The sequence below is a fragment of the Cetorhinus maximus genome, chromosome 5, assembly GCF_964194155.1.
Source record: "Cetorhinus maximus chromosome 5, sCetMax3.hap1.1, whole genome shotgun sequence".
Taxonomy (NCBI): Eukaryota; Metazoa; Chordata; class Chondrichthyes; order Lamniformes; family Cetorhinidae; genus Cetorhinus; species Cetorhinus maximus.
The window spans coordinates 37,325,534-37,335,937 of record NC_135883.1 but is presented as its reverse complement, the minus strand read 5'-3'; the positions used below and the strand labels follow the sequence as shown (position 1 = coordinate 37,335,937).

At 46.8% G+C, this 10,404-nt stretch overlaps 1 protein-coding gene across 1 annotated transcript in view; it reads left to right on the top strand.

The window, feature by feature from the left end:
- Window positions 1-4,665: 4,665 nt before the first annotated feature.
- The window catches only part of eif2ak2 (eukaryotic translation initiation factor 2-alpha kinase 2), a 91,659-nt gene continuing 85,920 nt past the window's right edge, over window positions 4,666-10,404 (top strand). The window contains exon 1 of the mRNA XM_078541739.1: window positions 4,666-4,802. The gene's annotated coding sequence lies outside the window, so the exon portion shown is untranslated. The remainder of the gene's footprint in view (window positions 4,803-10,404) is intronic.

Genomic DNA, 10,404 nt, shown 5'->3' with positions numbered 1-10,404 from the left:
GCCCCAATTCTACCTAACTGTTTAATTTAGCTTAAAAAAATTCGAGCACCAGATTTGTAACTTAAGTAAATAACTGCTTATTAAACAAATTGTCTGTAACTAGTGGCAAAAGAAAGAAATATGCACTGCTAACTTTTAACTCTCATAAACTTAAACTTTACCCCTTCTTAAACCTCTATACACAAACACACACACATAAGACACACAAAACATGGATTTTAAGGGTGAGATAAAACAGTTCAATAGTACCAATCCGAGTTCAGGATTAGATGGGTTAACTTTGATTGTTTTCTTCCAAATTTCTTGCAGGCTGACACAAGGTGATTTCCCAGCACTTGCAGTCTGTGGTTCTCTGGTTGAAACTTGCTTTTAATGTCTCTACTGGTGACTTTTTTCCCTTTTCCTCCTGACAGGGGTCTCTCAAAGAAAGTAGGATACAGCAATGTGAGGAATAGCTATCTAGCTACTATGGCAGGATTACTGGAGTCTGACAAAACACAGGAGAGGGAGGTTTCAGGTCTTTTCTCTTTTCAGGTTAGGAGCTGATCCACTGCACTAACCTCACCCTTGGAGTGAAATAGGAAGAGGATTCACAGTCTGACAAACGCCAACATGAAAACTCTTTCCATGGACGTAACCATCTGTACGTCACTCCACCGGCCATTAGTCTGATGTTGGAGACCTGCTGCTCATCAGCTCCTTGAGCCTGCTCTGCCATTCTGTTAGATCATGGATATCTGTACCTCAATCCCAGTTACCCACCTTAGCTCTATAACCCATGATACCCTCACTCAACAAAATCTATCCATCTCTTTTAAAAGTTCCAATTATCTCAGCCTCAACAGCTTTTTGGAAAGAGGATTCCAGATTTCTACTCGCCTTTTTATGAAAACGTTCTTCCTGATTTCCTTCCTAAAGGGCCTACCTCCCCACCATATGCATAGGAATGGGAGTAATCTATTTAGTCCCTCAAGCCTGTTACGCCATTAAATGAGATCATGGATGATCTATGACCTTACTCTATAGGCCAGATCTTCCGGTGTCAGGAGCAGTGATGCACTGAGCCAAAGTTATAGAGTCATAGAGGTCTACAGCACAGAAAAAGGCCCTTGGGCCCATCGAGCCTGCGCCGGTCAAACAAGTACCTAGCTACTCTAATCCCATTTTCCAGCACTAGGCCCATAGCCTTGTATGCCATAGCAGCGCAAGTGCACATCCAAATACTTATTAAATGTTATGAGGGTTTCTGCTTCTACCACTCTTTCAGGCAGTGAGTTCCAGATTCCCACCACCCTCCGGGTGAAAAAATTCTTCCTCACATCCCCTCTAAACCTCCTGCCCCTTACCTTAAATCTATGCCCCCTGGTTATTGATCCTTCCACCAAGGAGAAAAGTTCCTTCCTCTCAACACTAACTATGCCCCTCATAATTTTATACACCTCAATCATGTCCCCCCCTCAATCTCCTCTGCTCCAGGGAAAATAACCCCAGTCCATTCAATCTCTCATCATAACTAAAACTCTCCAGCCCAGGCAACATCCTGGTAAATCTCCCCTGCACCCTCTGCTTCCTGCCACTCAGCCAATCCTGGATCCAATTTGCCAAATTGCCTTGGATCCCATGGGCTCTTACCTTCGTGATCAGTCTTCCATGCAGGACCTTATCAAAAGCCTTGCTGAAGTCCAAGTAGACTACGTCAAATGCATTGCCCTCATCTACACACCTGGTCACCTCTTCGAAAAATTCTATCAAATTGGTCAGATATGACCTTCCTTTAACAAAACTATGCTGACTGTCCTTGATTAATCCCTGCCTCTCCAAGTGTAGATTAATTCTGTCCCTCAGAATTGCTTCCAATAGTTTCCCCACCACTGAAGTTAGACTGACTGGCCTGTAGTTCCTTGGTTTATCCCTTCCTCCCTTCTTGAATAACAGTACCAAATTGGCTGTCCTCCAGTCCTCTGGCACCTCTCCTGTGGCCAGAAAGGTATTGAAAATTATTGCCAGCACCCCTGCTATCTCCTCCCTTGCCTCACTCAACAGCCTGGGATACATTTCATCTAGGCCTTGAGATGTATCTACTTTTAGGCCTGCCAGACCACTCGGAACCTCCTCCCTTTCTCTGCTAATTTCTTTAATTATATCACAGTCCTTCTGCCTGATTTCCACAACCACGTCGTCCCTCTCACTTGTGAACACCGACACAAACTATTCATTTAGAACCCTACCTACGTCTTCTGGCTCCACACACAAATTATCACTATGGTCCTTAATGAACCCTACTCTTTCCCTAGTTGTCCTCTTATTCTTAATGTACTTGTAAAATAACTGGATTTTCCTTTATTTTACTTGTCAATGTTTTTTCTTCCCCTCTTTTTGTTCTAATTTCCTTTTTAAGTTCCCTCCTACACATTCTATACTCTAGGGCTTCCACTGTTTTGAGCCCTCGGTATCTGCCATAAGCCTCCCTTTTTCCCTTTATCCAATCCTGTATATCCTTCGACATCCAGGGTTCTCTGGATTTGTTGGTCCTACCCTTTGTCTTTACTGGAATATGTTGGCCCTGTACTCTCCCTATTTCCTTCTTGAGTGAGTCCCGCTGCTCTGACACAGATTTACCTAAAAGTAGCTGCTCCCAGTCCACTCTGGCTAAATCATATCTGATCTTATTAAAATTGGCCTTTCCCCAATTTAGAATTCTGATTTCTGGCCCATCCTTGTCCTTTTTCATAACAACCTTGAATCTAACGGAGTTATGATCACTATCTGCAAAATGCTCCCCCACTGATACCTCTACCAGTTGCCCAGCTTCATTCCCTAAAATTAAGTCCAGGAACCGCCCCCTGTCTTGTAGAACCTTCTACGTACTGGCTTAAAAAGCTCTCCTGGATGCATTTTAAGAATTCTGCTGCCTCTAAGCCGATCACACTATGACTAACCCAGTTAATATTGGGGAAGTTGAAATACCCCACTATTACTACCCTATTATTTTTACACTTCTCTAAAATTTGCCTACACATCTGCTCTTCTATTTCTCTCTGACTGTTTGGGGGCCTATAGTACACTCCCAGCAATGTGATTGCTCCTTTTTTGTTTTTCAGTTCTACCCATATGGCTTCATTTGAGTTGTTGGTGCCAAAACCTGGGGGAAGTCCTGGTCTGTGCACAGGCACTGTAATTGCCTGGGAAGTTTAAACTTCCAAGGGGCTGATTTGCACTGCTGGGGACCCTCCGCGAATGCCTCTTACACGGATCTGCTTTGAAATGGCTGATAAGTCCAAAGCATGATCTGCAGACTCTGCAACGCGTGGGGCAAACGATACTTAAAGGGTTGGGTAGATTGGCTATTTGGAGTTTTGTGCGCTCCCTCTGATGCCTCGACTTCACCTCTGCAGGTTCCCAAAAAAGTCACTCAATGTATTTGATGACCTCCTGAACAAGGTTTGGTTGGTCACAAGCCAGAGTCTCCCATGAGTCGGGGATGTTTGACCTCTTGTGGAGGAGGGAAACTTGAGGGTGATGGTCTGCCCTTGCCCATCTAGCTGGTAAAGGTTGAGAGCTGTGAGGAAATTATTGTTAATTACTGCAGGGGTTGATGTGACATTTGGCAAAGAGGTTTTGGGAGCTCCAAATGCCCTGTATTATGAAAGTGAGGAAGACCAGTCTATAAATGAGCTACAGGTGCAGGACACAATATACTTTAAGATGTTTTGGCCATAATTTGTCATTAACTCAGGATCTGCAAATGACCACATCAGCGGAGTGCAATGTCTCTGGTTGTTTTGTCAGGCAGCACTTCAAGAAGCTATGCCAGCTGTTGCTTATTGATCCACACCCAACATCTGGGATCAAGGATGACTGCTGCCGTGTTGCTAGTTCCTTCCAATCAACTTCAGGAGACAAACTGCCACATCTAAATTAACTGTAAGAGGGCCAACATTTTCAGCATCACTCCTATGGAAAGGAGGCACCAGCTGAACAGAAAACAAAACTTTCACTGGGTGGCTGGGTTCCATCGATTGGAAAGAGTCGCATCTGGAACCCGAGGGGGCACCAGACTTCTAAATATAAACTACATGGCTTTCGTCAAGACAAAGGATTTGAGCTATGACCCACAATATCCCACCGTTTGAAGAGTTAGAAACCCAGAGGAGGATTGTTCTGAGGACACCAATGCTGGTGATCCCACTGAGAAAGCCACCAACAGACCTAGCAATGGTATTACTGATCATTGGTACCCCTTCAAGTGAGACGGGATTCAGCACAATGAAAAGCGCTTTTCCCCCTACTAGCACCCATATTGATTTAATCCCCCCTCCACATTCACTCCTACAACACCCCTCCTTACATTAACACCCTTACACTAACGCCCCCTTCAGATTGACACCCTGTCCTTTTATTAACACCTCCCCTGCACCAAAACCTCCCCTGCATCAACACACTCCTTTACATTAACCCCCCATGTCCTTGCAGTAACTCTGCATCCAGACATTAACCCCTGTAAGCAGTGTGTTCCACACAGCGCTCCAGCTCCCACACAGCAACGCAATCACCCGCCGTCATCAGGCTGTCGGGAACTCGAACCTCTCCCTCCCTCGGCAAACTGGAGGAAAGCGAAAGTGAAAGCTCCGGAACACGGGAAACGAAACCTTGGTTTACCGAGGAGTGACGAAGCAGACTGTGTTCAGTTGCGACCCACCCGCCTCCAGTGAGGGAGACAGACATTACGGCTGCGAGCATTGACTGTGAGTTGGTACATTTTCAGAGCTCTCCACCGAAAGAACTACTCCTGCTCCTAACTGGTAGGTTCGTAATCTTACAGTTACAGAATGACCATTTACAGTGGCCTGTACTTGTGAGCAATGCATCTTGTACGATTGCGGGCGGGGGGTTGGATTCAGACCTAATCTCCCAAAACTGCTGCACTATCTTCTATCAGATATCTTCTATCAGTCTTCTATCAGATAGCTATTTAATAGTGAATGTGATCATGTGTCAGCCCTGGCACAGTGAGTAGCTCTCTCGTATAAGTTAAAAGCAAAAAACTGCGGATGCTGGAAATCCAAAATAAAAATACCTGGAAAAACTCAGCAGGTCCGACAGCATCTGCGGAGAGGAACACAGTTAACGTTTCGAGTCCGTTTGACTCTTCAACAGAACTAAGGAAAAATAGAAGAGAGGTGAAATATAAGCTGGTTTAAGGGGGTGGTGGTGGTGGGACAAGTAGAGCTGGATAGAGGGCCAGTGATAGGTGGAGATTGCCAAAAGATGTCATAGACAAAAGGACAAAGGTGTTGAAGGTGGTGATATTATCGAAGGAATGTGCTAATCGGTAACATTAAGGGTAGAAGGCAGGACGAGCAAGGTACAGATAGCTCTAGTGGGGGTGGGGTGGGGGGAAGGGATCGAAATAGGCTAAAAGGTAGAGAGAAAACAATGGATGGAAATACATTTAAAAATAATGGAAATAGGTGGGAAAAGAAAAATCTATATAAATTATTGGAAAAGGGGGTCAGAAAAGGGGTGGGGATGGAGGAGAGAGTTCAGGATCTAAAATTGTTGAATTCAATATTCAGGACCTCCCTGAAACCAGCTTATATTTCACCTCTTTTTTATTTTTCCTTAGTTCTATTGAAGAGTCATACGGACTCGAAATGTTAACTGTGTTCCTCTCCGCAGATGCTGTCAGACCTGCTGAGTTTTTCCAGGTATTTTTATTTTTGTTTTAGTAGCTCTCTCTCATGCCTCGAATCAGTGCTTGTGGACTCAAGTCTCCCTGCAGAGACTGGAGCACAGTATTAAGGCTGACACCATGCTGTCAGGGGTGCTTTCTTTCAGATGGGACGTTAAACCAAGGCTCCATCTGCTTTCTCAGGTGCACGTAGATTGAAGAACTGGGAGACTTGCATTTATGTAGTGCCTTTCATGGCCTGATGACGTCCCATAGGGCTTTGCAGCTTTTGAAGGGCTGATGTATAAGAACAGGAGTAGACCACAGCTCCAGCGTGTTCGGGCATTCTGTGAGATCGTAGCTCATCAGCGACCTAACTCCAAATATTGGGTGACCAGATTTTCAAAAGAGAAAAGTGGGGCAGTCTGAGGTACCGCTCCCTCGCAACACAGACTCCTCTTGGAAGCTCTTCGAATGCAGCATCTTCTCTGTTTTTATCGTACAACTGGAAAGAAGTGAAGTGCCATCTGTTGGTGTATTTCCTTCTTTTCAAAGTGAACTCCCTTTGAACTCCTGGGGAAACCACGCTCTGGGAATGTAAAAAAATCAGACAAGTGTCTCCTGTCTTCCTGCCACTCATTTTCTTCCCGCCTCACCCAGAGTATCCTCCCATGCGCTATCCTAAAATATGATGTTGCGCTGCGGGGCAAAATGTTACAAACTGCACCAACAGTGGGGCAAAGTGTCACAAACTGCACAGACTGTGGGGCAAAGAGACACAAACTGCACCGACTGTGGGGCAAAGAGACACAAACTACACCGACTGTGGGGCAAAGAGACACAAACTACACTGACTGTGGGGCAAAGAGACACAAACTGCACTGACTGTGGGGTACAGAAACACAAACTTCACTGACTGTGGGGCAAAGAGACACAAACTGCACAGACCGTGGGGCAAAGAGAGACAAACTGCACCGACTGTGGGGCAAAGAGACACAAACTGCACAGACTGTGGGGCAAAGAGACACAAACTGCACAGACTGTGGGGCAAAGAGACACAAACTGCACCGACTGTGGGGCAAAGAGACAGAAACTGCACCGACTGTGGGGCAAAGAGACACAAACTGCACCGACTGTGGGCAAAGAGACAGAAACTGCACCGACTGTGGGACAAAGAGACACAAACTGTGCCAACTGTGGTTCAAAGAGACACAAACTGCACCGACTGTGGGACAAAGAGATACAAACTGCACCGACTGTGGGGCAAAGAATCACAAACTGCACCGACTGTGGGGCAAAGAGACACAAACTGCACCGACTGTGGGGCAAAGATACACAAACTGCACCAACTGTGGGGCAAAGTGACACAAACTGCACCGACTGTGGGGCAAAGATACACAAACTGCGCCGACTGTGGGGCAAAGAGACACAAACTGCGCCGACTGTGGGGCAAAGATACACAAAATGCACCGACTGTGGGGCAAAGTGACACAAACTGCACCAACTGTGGGTCAAAGAGACACAAACTACACCGACTGTGGGGCAAAGATACACAAACTGCACCAACTGTGGGGCAAAGATACACAAACTGCACCAACTGTGGGTCAAAGAGACACAAACTGCACCGACTGTGGGGCAAAGAGACACAAACTACACCGACTGTGGGACAAAGAATCACAAACTGCGCCGACTGTGGGGCAAAGAGACACAAACTGCACCGACTGTGGGGCAAAGAGACATAAACTGCACCGACTGTGGGACAAAGAATCACAAACTGCACCGACTGTGGGGCAAAGAGACACAAACTGCACCGACTGTGGGGCAAAGAGACACAAACTGCACCGACTGTGGGTCAAAGAGACACAAACTACACAGACTGTGGGACAAAGAGACACAAACTGCACCGACTGTGGGGAATAGAGACACAAACTGCACCGACTGTGGGGCAAAGAGACACGAACTGCACCGACTGTGGGTCAAAGAGACACAACTGCACTGACTGTGGGTCAAAGAGACAAAACTGCACCAACTGTGGGTCAAAGAGACACAAACTACACTGACTGTGGGTCAAAGAGACAAAACTGCACTGACTGTGGGGCAAAGAGAGACAAACTGCACCGACTGTGGGACAAAGAGACACAAACTGCACCGATTGTGGGTCAAAGAGACACAACTGCACTGATTGTGGGGCAAAGAGACACAAACTGCACTGACTGTGGGGCAAAGAAACACAAACTGCACCGACTGTGGGGCAAAGAGACACAAAATGCACCGACTGTGGGGCAAAGAGACACAAACTGCATCGACTGTGGGTCAAAGAGACACAAACTGCACTGACTGTGGGGCAAAGAAACACAAACTGCACCGACTGTGGGGCAAAGAGACACAAAATGCACCGACTGTGGGGCAAAGAGACACAAAATGCACCGACTGTGGGTCAAAGAGACACAAAATGCACCGACTGTGGGGCAAAGAGACACAAACTGCACTGACTGTGGGGCAAAGAGACACAAACTGCACCGACTGTGGGGCAAAGAAACACAAACTGCACCGACTGTGGGGCAAAGAGACACAAACTGCACCGACTGTGGGGCAAAGAGACACAAAATGCACCGACTGTGGGGCAAAGAGACACAAACTGCACCGACTGTGGGGCAAAGAGACACAAACTGCACCGACTGTGGGACAAAGAGACACAAACTGCACCGACTGTGGGGCAAAGAGACACAAACTGCACCGACTGTGGGACAAAGAGACACAAACTGCACCGACTGTGGGGCAAAGAGACACAAACTGCACCGACTGTGGGGAATAGAGACACAAACTGCACCGACTGTGGGGCAAAGAGACACAAACTGCACCGACTGTGGGGCAAAGATACACAAACTGCACCGACTGTGGGGCCGAGAGGCACAAACTGCATCGACTGTGGGGCAACGTGACACAAACCGCACCGACTGTGGGGCAAAGAGACACAAACTGCACCGACTGTGGGGCAAAGAGACACAAACTGCACCGATTGTGGGGAATAGAGACACAAACTGCACCAACTGTGGGGCAAAGATACACAAACTGCACCGACTGTGGGGCCGAGAGGCACAAACTGCATCGACTGTGGGGCAAAGAGACACAAACTGCACCGACTGTGGGGCAACGTGACACAAACCGCACCGACTGTGGGGCAAAGAGGCACAAACTGCACCGACTGTGGGGCAAAGAGACACAAACTGCACCGACTGTGGGGCAAAGAGACACAAACTGCACCGACTGTGGGACAAAGAGACACAAACTGCACCGACTGTGGGACAAAGAGACACAAACTGCACCGACTGTGGGACAAAGAGACACAAACTGCACTGACTGTGGGTCAAAGAGACACAAACTGCACCGACTGTGGGGAATAGAGACACAAACTGCACCGACTGTGGCGCAAAGATACACAAACTGCACCGACTGTGGGGCCGAGAGGCACAAACTGCATCGACTGTGGGGCAACGTGACACAAACCGCACCGACTGTGGGGCAAAGAGGCACAAACTGCACCGACTGTTGGGAATAGAGACACAAACTGCACCGACTGTGGGGCAAAGAGACACAAACTGCACCAACTGTGGGGCAAAGAGACACAAACTGCACCAACTGTGGGGAAAAGAGACACAAACTGCACCAACTGTGGGGCAAAGCGTCACAAACTACACCGACTGTGGGGCAAAGCATCACAAACTACACCGAATGTGGGGCAAAGCATCACAAACTGCATCGATTGTGGGGCAAAGTAACCGACCTAGGACACATGTGCAAACTTAAATTCTGTTTGAACTGGTTTCGCTCCTGCAGAATATTTGCGAAAGCTGAAAACCAGGACACTTGAACCATTTTGAGGAAATTGTTGGGACACCACGTTTAATGAAAAGCCAGGATTGTCCCAGCAATTCTGGGATGTCTGGTCAACCCTATCCATATATCGACTTTTGTCCCAAATCCCTTAATGCCTTGGTTAACAAAAAATGATCAATCTCAGATTTAAAATTAACAATTGATCTAGCATCAGTTGCCTTATGCAAAAGAGATTTCCAAACTTCTACAGCCCTTCTACAGTGTTTACAGTGTTTCCTAATTTCACTCTTGAAAGGTCTGGCTCTAGTTTTTTGACTATAACGCCTTGTCCAGCAGCCAATTTGGAATACAGTAAGGTCCCACAAATAGTAATGTGTTAGGACCAGATAAACTGTTTAATGTTGTTGGTTGAGAGCTAAATATTGGCCAAGAATCTAGAGAGAATTTCCCTACACTTCAAGTTATGCTGTGGGATCTTTTATGCCCACCCAAGGTGCTCTATGGGTCTTCGCTTTAACGGTTCATCTAAAAGACAGCACCTCCAACAACACACCGCTCCCTGGGTGTGATAGCCTGGAAGACGTGCTCAAGTTTCAAGATGTGGATTGAACTCACTTCCCCTGGAATCTTTAACTCTGACTTTAAGCTGCAAGTTTAGCATCTGCTTTGCTCTAGAGTCAGGTCAGGCAAGGAAATTATTTTGCATGGGTGCTAGGTTTGTGATGTGAATGCATCTTAAAGAGAATTGCACGAGACCCGTATCATGCCTCCAACTCGGGACCTCTCGTTCCCCTGTGCCTAGTACAAAGAAGGTTGGGTTTCTCATGAACTGTAATATGACCTTTTATGGGAGGTAATTGGGGAAAGTAGCGTCCCCAGTTTGCAATAGTTTGATT